This window comes from Pseudorca crassidens, chromosome 18 (assembly GCF_039906515.1).
Source record: "Pseudorca crassidens isolate mPseCra1 chromosome 18, mPseCra1.hap1, whole genome shotgun sequence".
In the NCBI taxonomy this organism is placed as follows: domain Eukaryota; kingdom Metazoa; phylum Chordata; class Mammalia; order Artiodactyla; family Delphinidae; genus Pseudorca; species Pseudorca crassidens.
The window spans coordinates 73,114,125-73,123,935 of NC_090313.1; the positions used below are offsets into that span (position 1 = coordinate 73,114,125).

A 9,811-nucleotide genomic window follows, 5' to 3' on the forward strand; every position below is an offset into this window, starting at 1 on the left:
ATAGAAAATGTCAGCGTGTATCTTACATAGCAAAGATAGGGTTTCGTGAAACTTCTGTTTGATATGTTTTTTTTGGGGGGGTACAACATCATTTCTGTGTCATTCTTGCCAAAAATGTATAACGTTCGGGCAACTTGAAAAAACATCAGAGAAACCAAAATTGAGAGACTTGACAAAAAAACTGATCAATATTCTTCAAAAGCGTCAAGATCATAAAAGTCAAGAGAAGGCTGAGGTGCTGTCACAGATTCAGGGGACTGAGGAGAAATAACTAAATGCAGTTTGGGATCCTGGCTAGGATCCCGAAACAGAAAAGGGACATTAGTTGAAAACTGGGGCCTTTAGTTTGGATAACAGTATTGCACTGATGTTAATTTCCCGGTTTTGTTATTGGCTGTCTCACATCGGTCCCCAACAAGGGTTCTCCTGGCTGGTGTTGTTTGAGCCAATAAAACAAGACCCAGTTCAGTTCAGATGCTGTGGAAAATTTTATTCTGTGATCGAGGAACGTGAAGGTGGGAGCTTAGGCTCTAGAGGATGTGCTCCCGGGACAGGGCGTGGGCGGGGCTGCTTTATAAGGTCTCCGGCGGCAGGGAGGGGGCGGGGTTATTGCAGGACAGGCGCATGCGCAGCTGTACTGCTCCGGCTCCGGTTCCTGTGCTGGGTGCAGCCTCTCTGCACTCGGCCCGATTCCGCCATCTTGAATCGCGGTGTCTTATGGGGTGCTTTTGCACACGGCCTGCAGCTGAAGTGTCGGATGGGGCCGTCCTACGCTGGGAGCCGTAATGCGACTCGTTGGGTGCGAGGCCTCTGCACGTGGCCCCCTACAGGCAAGTGAAACTACACTACGCGCAAAAGAAGCGTTTAGACCTTATCACCTAGATGCCATCTTATTTTCCCCAGGGACCCCCGTAGGCTTTGCGAGTGACGTTCAGACAATTGCGGTATGGGTCTGTAAGATGTTAACACTCGGGGAAGCTGGACGAGGAGCGTTTAGTCTGTACTGTCGGCTATAACAAAATGCCACAGACGGGGTGGCTTATAACAACAGACATTTCTTTCTTACCATTTTGGAGGTTGGAAATGCAAAATCATGGTGCCGACAGAGTCTGTGGTGACAGCCTGCTTCCTGGTTCATAAATGCTGCCTTCTTGCTGTGTCTTAGGGGTGATAGGGAGCTCTCGAGCCTCTTTTATAAGGTACTGATTTCATTCATGAGGGTCCCTCATGACCTAAGCACCTCCCCAAACCTCATCTCGTAATACCATCACATTGGGCAATAGGGTTTCAACATTTGAATTTGGGGGTTCCGGGGGACACCGCATTCAGATCATAAAAAGGGATATACGTAAATCTCTGTACTATTTTTGCAACTGTTCCGTGAGTCTAAAATTAGTTCAAAATAAAAAGTTTTGAAAGTACAAAATGTATTTTTGTAGATGTGAGCAGGGAAGGGGTTCATGATACAAACTCTGATGAGAGAGTCTGAGATCCCCACTGTCTTCTGGGGTGTGGAGGGCATGTGGACCAGGCAGTGAGGGAACGCTCCTGGAGCTGAGGGCCCAGGAGGTCTTTTGGGTGACATGGGGGAGGATGAGAAGCTGCAGGGCATGGGGGCGGTCAGAGAGGGGGCTGGGATTATCACAGTGTCTGCAGGCAATTAGATGCAGGCCTCAGTTCTGCAGTTTGACAGAGACTCTAGATTCCAGAAGAGAGAGGAACTCCGACCCGAGGAAGTTTGAGAGCCGGGTGTGAACAGTGGATGTCTGGATGTTGCAGTGCTATCCTGTTATAACCTACAACAATCCTTTGGGGGAGATTACATGCCAGGAAGAGATCCCCTGTTACCCGGGGGAGGGTGCATTTGATAGTCTAGGGTTGTGTATTGTCTTTAATTTTTTGGGGGGGGGTTACTTAATTTTAGGTCCCTGTTTCATAATCGAAGTCGTATTTCATAATTGAAGTTTCCCTGCATCCTAAAAGCAGGTAAGTGCCCCTCTTTCACAAGGAATCCTGTGAGCAATCTGGAGGAATGAAAGATTCTGGTAATTCAGTAGCTTCTAACCTCCCTTGCTAATGTAGTGAGTTAGAGCAATGTGGTTCTCAGCTGAGGGCAGTTTTGCCCCCCAGGAGACATTTGGCAATGTCTGGAGACATTTTCAGTTGTCACAACTCTGTGTGTGTATGTGTGTGTGTTACTGGCATTTAGTGGGTAGAGGCCAGGGGTGCTGCTGAACACCCTACAGTGCACGAGACGCCACTGCACCCCACAACAGAAAATGATCCAGTCTCAAACGTCAATAATGCCAAGGCTGAGAAACGGTGAGTTACAGGAGATGGAGATCTGAGTTCTGTTTATGTTCAGGAAAAGCTGCCCGGGTGCTTTTCACAGAAGAAGGGTATTAAATTTCATTTATTGGCTTGATTTCAAGTGGATAATTCTAACCTGCCTACCTAAAATTTACACTTTAATTTTCAGTGGTTATCTTTCTCCAGTTCCTGCTTAAAAAGGCTCAGTGTGGCTGTATTCTTGACACAGGGCAATATTCTGTGCCTGACTCGGTTACAAGTCAACAGGGGGTGAAACAAGGGGTCTGGGAAGTGATTTGAAACCTTTGGGAGATAAAAAGCACTAAAACAAGAAACTTGGGATGTTATCATTATGAATTATTAGTAATATCACAGTACTCATTCAGCCACTCTCAGGATTCCCATGGGATTCCTGTGAGCAGTGAGGTCAAAATCAGATTCCTGACCTTCGGTCTAACCAAACACTGCCCAGAATTAATATGTTATGGTTAAAAGCAGGGAGCTCTCCCTCTGCAGGGCCCTGCTGCCTGCTCCCAGCATTTGGGAGAGGCTCTGCATTGGCAACATCCAGCTTCAAAGCAAATCTTCAATCTTCTATTCGTACTGGCTGTTCCCATATTTAGAACAGAGCAGCACATACTTGTCTATTGCTTCAAGGCAAGAGCAAATTCTGAAGGTATTAAATAGAGTCTCACTGCAAGCAAACAAGAGAGGCCAGAAAAAAAGGGCAAGGCTTTGCCTCTGCTTTTCCTAACGTTTTAAAGATGATAATAATTCAGGGTGGCAAAGCTTAAAATCGGAAGTCAGGCTGTCAACTGTTCGACAAACCAAATGATTACTTTTTTATAAACCACACAGATTAGTTCATGAAACCTGATTTGGCTTTTTTTTTTTTTTTTTTTTAAACAGTACTTCAATGTTAAGCGAGCCTAGACGGCTACAGACAGGTATAAAAGGAGCTGGGTTTTCCTTTGTAAGGTGTCTTTTTCTTCTTGTTCATTGTCCCTAGGATTTCTGTCTTTAGAAATATAGTACCAATCTCATCCTTAGTAATTTGAAGTTTCGGCAAAGAGTGACTTTTGGGATTTTGAATGGTGCTGTGTGTTGCTTCTCTGCTTGACATATCTTTAAGTAGGTTTGGAATGGAGACTCCTGGCATGAGTCTTCCTTAAAAATCCATATTATTTCATAGTACAAGTGTTGCTTTTTATATATGGACAAAATGCCACTGATGTTAATTTGATGTTTAGTAGCTGACTCATCCTCACCCTCTTGCCTAGGCCCTTAAAAACATGGATTTAAAAGTGTTAGCTGAGAGGAGAGGCAGAAATTTTAGCTACAGGGTAAAGTCTGTCTTTGCAGAACAAACTGATGTGTCCCAGACAAAACCTGAGACTCTGACTCCTGGTGGGAATAATCAAACCATAAGAAGTGTTAATATTTATTGGCTATTTAGTATGTGCCGATCTGAATCCTGAATTTTCCTGTGGAATGACTCATTTAACCCTTGCCACAGTTTTTTTAAGGTAGGTGCTACTTATTGCCTCTATTTTATAGCTGAGGAAACTGAGGCTTAGGGAGGTCAGAAAGACTCCACTAGAATTTTTTTCTTTTTTAAATTAATTAATTTGTTTTTGGCTGCATTGGGTCTTCGTTGCTATGCGTGGGCTTCCTCTAGTTGTGGCGAGCGGGGGCTACTCTTTGTTGCGGTGCGCGGGCTTCTCATTGCAGTGGCTTCTCTTGCTGCGCTTGTTGTGGAGCACCGGCTCCAGGTGTGCGGGCTTCAGTAGTTGTGGCCTGCAGGCTCAGTAGTTGTGGCGCATGGGCTTAGCTGCTCCGCGGCATGTGGGATCTTCCCTGACCAGGGCTCGAACCCATGTCCCCTGCCTTGGCAGGCAGATTCTTATCCACTAGAATTTGAAACGAGCCATCTGTCTCTAGGGCCCTTGCCCTTAACTTCCCCCCCCCCAGAAGTGATCTAAAAAACATGAAATATATTGGCAGGTGATAATTATATAGTTTGTGATAATTATATAAATGTTTCATTATCTCTTTTGCTCAGGAGGCATGATGGTAACCAGAATCCTGGAAGTTGTCTGTTTACAAAGAGTAGATTTGGACACGGCTGGACACAAGTCCACACACTCCAACACAGTGTGAACAGAGGGCCTCTTGGAGCAAATGTGGTGCCCCAGGAGATCAGCTCAGTTTCTTTTCCTTCTTCCCAAGATGAGTTTAGGTGGTGGGATGTTTTAGCTTTTCTGTTTGAGGGGCTCTTCTTTTTCTACACTTTTCCTGAACACGGCGCAGTCGATACCCTTTTGAAGTTGGATTGCGCCTCTGGTGCTGCACTGCACGAAGCATTTTCATCATGGCCATTTCTGGAAGCTGAGTGCTTGGCAGGAATGACATATTTATCTTGGAGTTGAGACTTGAGAAGCGAGTTCCACCCCTGAACAAGGCCTGAGATATATCACCTCCCCACCTGGGATTCCAACCTCAGGTACATAAGGGAGCCTACAGTAAAATATAAGAGTAAAGGGAACAAGAAACCATTTTCCATTAATTTAGATGAAAGCTGATGAGGTCAAGTACAACCGTCTATCATTTCTGCGGGGTTTTAGTACTAGTATGTCCCCCACAGCCTCCCGATGCACTGTAGGGGGTGCCGAAGAGTGGTTGGCAAGTCACCACTTTCAACAATGTGTATTCAGGCTTAAATATGTCCTTCCTGCATCAGGTTGAAAACGGAACACGTTGATAACATACTGACAATCGTTTGCTTTTAAGACATGTGGCAACTTGCTGGCATGGCCTAGGAGCCCTTTTGAAATTGGTCCCCAGCTCTCCTTTCTAGCTCTAGCACCTGCCACTCCGTCGCCTGCAGCTACACAGATGGCCTGCACCCCTTTACTCCACATGGGGTAAAAGGCAAGTCTTGGCCACATACCAGGATTCTAAGGATTGGTTTCCTACATCTTCTGGGCTTCAACTTTGAGACTTAGAAACAAGACTAGGGTGGGCGATGTGGTCCCAGGATGACCTGCTTGGCAGACCATACCCACAAGAATTCAGTGTCATAATTTAAGGTATGTTGACTGAAAAAAAACGCACAACATAAAAGTTGAGAATTATGTGGTTTTTTTTTTTTTAAATTGTAGTTGATTTCCAGCGTTGTGTTGAGAATTCTGCTTTACCTGGTGGCCTTACTGAGGACTGTAGCCCGGGATGGCAGCCTCTCAGCTCTGAGGGACTGTTCCAGAGAAGTAAGGGAGGGGCCAGGACATTTCATGCCTCCTTCTGGTGCAGCCATGTGGGCGCCTCATCCTGGGATGCCTTCCTTCACTTTGTCTCTCGAATCGTACTTGTCCTTCATATCCAGTCATCTTCCAGTCAGCAGCTGTCCCTGACCCAACCCTCTGATTGAGATGCCCCCTCCATGCCACTGTAGTACCCTGGGCTTCCCCTGGTGCCCATACACACCATGAGAGGCCTTTTTACTACCATCTCCCTTTCCTATTGAACTATATTCTTTCATTCTGGCTTAGATAGTGGGGGATCAATATATTTGTTGAAAAAACGAATGACTCTTTCTTTCTGACAGCAGAGCCTGTTTGGGAAACAATTCAAGTCAGAAGATCACTTAGTGAATATAAAAGGCCTAGGATGGGCTGAGCCAGAAATGCCCCCGATCCGTGTCTGAAGACACTACCCCGTCCCATAGCCATTGCTGCTCTGCTGGGTTGTTCTAGGTTCTCCACACTCTCCATTTTTCAATGCTGTGAGCTCTGCTGGTATCAAAAGGGCCCCTGAGTAGGTGCTAATGTCTTTGACTTTAAACTTGGCCATGACTGCAGGAAGAAAGCAGCTCAAGAAGGCTCTCGTCTCTTCTTTTGAAGAAGGGATGCTGTTTCTCAGCTTGGGACTGTGAGTCGGGCTGGACCAGCTCTGTGTGATGTTCCACCTGCACGTTCTCCCATGGCTGCCTCTGGGCCCCAGCAGTGCTCTCTGCCTGGTTTCTGAAGGGCTGTAGGAATGCGTCTGTGTTAGTGGCTGCATAGGACATGGCCATGACGAGGAGGATTTTCCCCTCGGAGGCAGCTGTGCATGCAAGCAAAGGAGATGGCCTCCATCACCCGAGAGGAAAGAACTGGGAATGCCCTCTGCTTAGACTGTTCCCTCACTGCTCACCGCACCAAAATTCCACCGTCAAACCCCAGTACCCTGCGGAGGGGCGTGTAGAACCGCGAATCTCTTAACCTCTCCTGACACATTAGCACTAATTAGTTGTTCAAGGATAGGTTTATTTTGACCATGTAGAAAGGCTCCTGAAAGATCTGTAAGCACAGGGAAAGTGGATCTCTCTGGGCAGTGTGAGAATCTCAGCTTGGACCATGGGCATTCTCTTGGCCACGCTGGAGGCCTCAGCCAGGCTCCAGCTGTGTCGTCTCCTCCAGTTTTGATGGATATTACTCATGACCTTCTGAGCTCTAATCAAGTGTAAATACCTTAAACTGCTGTCGAAAGCCTTGGGGGCAAAGGTCAGGTGTGATCAGGGACTTTTAGTGGATCAGCTCCCCCAGCTCCCCGTGTCCCCTGTTCCCATCCCCCCAGGTCCCTGAGCTTCTGGGGGACACGGCCACTTCCTTTTCACTTCTCTGTTCCTCACAGCATTCAACTCAGTTATTTGGCATTTAGGTGTCCATGTGTGTTTGCAAACTGAATTGAATGCAGCAACACGGATTGTGTTAGCTGGGTGAACCATCACCTTCACCTTCCCCCAGAGATATGGGAAGTTGAGTAAGTTTCATATTTAAGTTAGAGTGTCTGTCAGTGGTGGGCCCACAAGAAGGGCTACATGGCCTGGAATTTTCCAGACAGCTTTGGATTGAAATAATCTATCTTGCTCTCTGCCTGAGTAAACTATACAGATCTTGCACCAGAAGTTCCTAATTTGGGACTTGGAAAATATGACTGCTGTATCTGTGGGATATCCAGAATAACAATAATAATAATGGCACCCAATAAACCAAAGGTTTGTTAATGACAAGCACAGAGCTAAGTAAGCACTCTTGCTTGACAACCGAACGAGGCTGGTAGGTGAGACAGGATAAGGTAGTATCTTTATTTATGGCTTCGTCATCCATACGTTTTTTCCTAATGACTTTTCTGCCTACATGAGGTCTGACTTGATGAAGGAGGAAGGAGGGGCCAGGCTTGCTGGAGAGTCGCAGCAGAAGGCTCCCGTTCCCGACCCACTGGCAGGTTTACGGATGACTCACGGCGACGGTCAGTTGTCAATACAGACAGTTCGTGGCTATGCTAACCACCAGCTTAACTTCTTCCAAGGAGGCCTGTGGCTTTTCCACATGAGGGCTATCCTTTTCAAGCAGCTCAAAAGACCCTGTTTACTTAGAATTATTAAGTACAGTCTTTATAGAAGGATAGAATATTGTTTATGGTTTCTGGTAACATGCACTGTTCTATTGTATGTTAAGTCATAAAGCCAAGGCAGAGAGCGCTTAAAACATGCAGTTGACAATCTCTGCTCTCATGCTTCCTGGGATCTGCTTCCCTCGTGTCCTTTGAAGCCCAGCTTCTGTGCTAACACTCCATCAGGTATTTCCCAAAACCTTCCACAAAATCTGTCTATTAATAGGTAAGAGAAAATTTACAGTGTGGGCAAGAAAATTTATCTTAAATCTTTTTTTTTTTTTTTTGGCTGCGTTGGGTCTTCGTTGCTGAGTGCGGGCTTTCTCTAGTTGGCAGCGAGCAGGGGCTACTCTTCGTTGCCGTGCGCAGGCTTCTCATTGCGGTGGCTTCTCTTGTCGTGGAGCATGGTCTCTAGGCACGTGGGCTCAGTAGTCGCAGCACGCAGGCTCAGTAGTTGTGGCGCACGGGCTTAGTTGCTCCGCAGCAACTAAGGGAATCTTCCCGGGCCAGGGATCAAACCTGTGTCCCCTGCATTGGCAGGTGGATTCTTAACCATTCTGCCACCAGGGAAGTTGCTATCTTAAATCTATAACGTTTTCCACTGGCGGGGTTGGGCGGGTGGAGCTTAATCCTTAATCTTCCTTCTTATATGCTACCATTTCTCTTGCTAGCAAATCAGATCAATGGGCTGAAGGGGCTGCGGGAGGTGAGGGTGGCCTGATGAAGGGGAGTTCTCAACCTCTAAGGACTGTAGACAATGTAGAACCAGGGCTAAAGGACAAGAGAGAGCGCATCACAGCCCCTGTGTCCACTTTTTTACTCCATCTCCTTGGACATCAAAAGGGATGGATGTGGGTAATTCTCACAGATTCTGCTGATACACAGGACACAACTTCCAGGACAAAGATTGTCTGAGATCACCTGAAACTCCAAAAAATGTTTAGGTGATACTCTGATACTATTTTTAAAAATTATTTCTATTGTGGTAAAATATACATCACAGAAAATTTAACATTCTGAAGTGTACAGCTCAGTGGCAGTGAGTACATTCACACTGCTGTAAATCACCACTGTCCCTCTCTAGGACTTTTTCATCTTCCTAAACTGAAACTCTGCACACATTAAACACTAACTCACCATTTCCCCCCTTCCCCCAGCCCCTAGCAGCCACCATTCTACTTTCTGTTTCTATGAATTTGACTCTTAAGTAACTCCTATGAGTGGAATTGTATTTGTCCTTTTGTGACTGGCGTATTTCACTTAGCATAATGTTCTGAAGGTTCATCCATGTTTAGTAGGTGACAGGATTTCCTTTTTGAAGGCTGAATAATATTCCATTGTATATGTATACCACATTTTTTCATCTATGGACATGTGGGTTGCTTCCACCGTTTAACTATTGTGAATAATGCTGCTACAAACATGGGTGTGCAAATAATGTGTTTGAGTCCTTGCTTTCAGTTCTTGTGGGTGTATACCCAGAAGTGGGTTTGCTGGATCATATGGTAATTCTAGGGTTAATTTTTTTTGGAACTGCCATATTGTTTTCCACAGTGGCTGCACTGTCGTGACACTATTCGAAGTACAGGAATTTGCAGGAGGTGAGCCTGGAGAGGACATGAGTTTTACTCTTTGATTTTCCAAGGACTTGCTGACGCTAGGGGTGTTACCATGTTTCTGCCCTAGGTTCCTTGTCTGCAGAAGGAAGATGGCCGCTACTCTAACTCTCGGGAAAACCAGGAAGTGGTGTTGGGACACTATGGGAAGTGTTGTTGAGATAGACTGGGAGAAGAAATGTGGTTTAAAATACCCTGAGTTCCCAGGCCCAGAGCCTGTGTCCTCTTGTCTTCTGCTGCACAGGTCAGGGTTGGGTGGCTAAGGTCTGACATCTGTACTGCTTATCAGACATGGATATCAAGGACCTTCTCTGAGGTGATGCAGACAATTGCACCTGCATTTCTGACTTTTGTTTAAGCTTGCCATCTTCCTTTTCCTTTGATGTGGTATACAGTTGCCCCTTCGTATTCGTGGGGGATTGGTTCCAGGACGCCAAGAATACCAAAATCTT

The 9,811-nt window shown here is 46.0% G+C and overlaps 1 long non-coding RNA gene across 1 annotated transcript; it reads left to right on the forward strand.

Annotated features, from left to right (window-relative positions):
* Positions 1-729: 729 nt before the first annotated feature.
* LOC137211254 (uncharacterized) lies at positions 730-6,037 on the forward strand. The gene is made up of 3 exons (XR_010936979.1): positions 730-830; positions 4,373-4,813; positions 5,472-6,037. It is a non-coding gene; the product is annotated as an uncharacterized lncRNA (long non-coding RNA).
* The last annotated feature ends 3,774 nt before the right edge of the window (positions 6,038-9,811 follow it).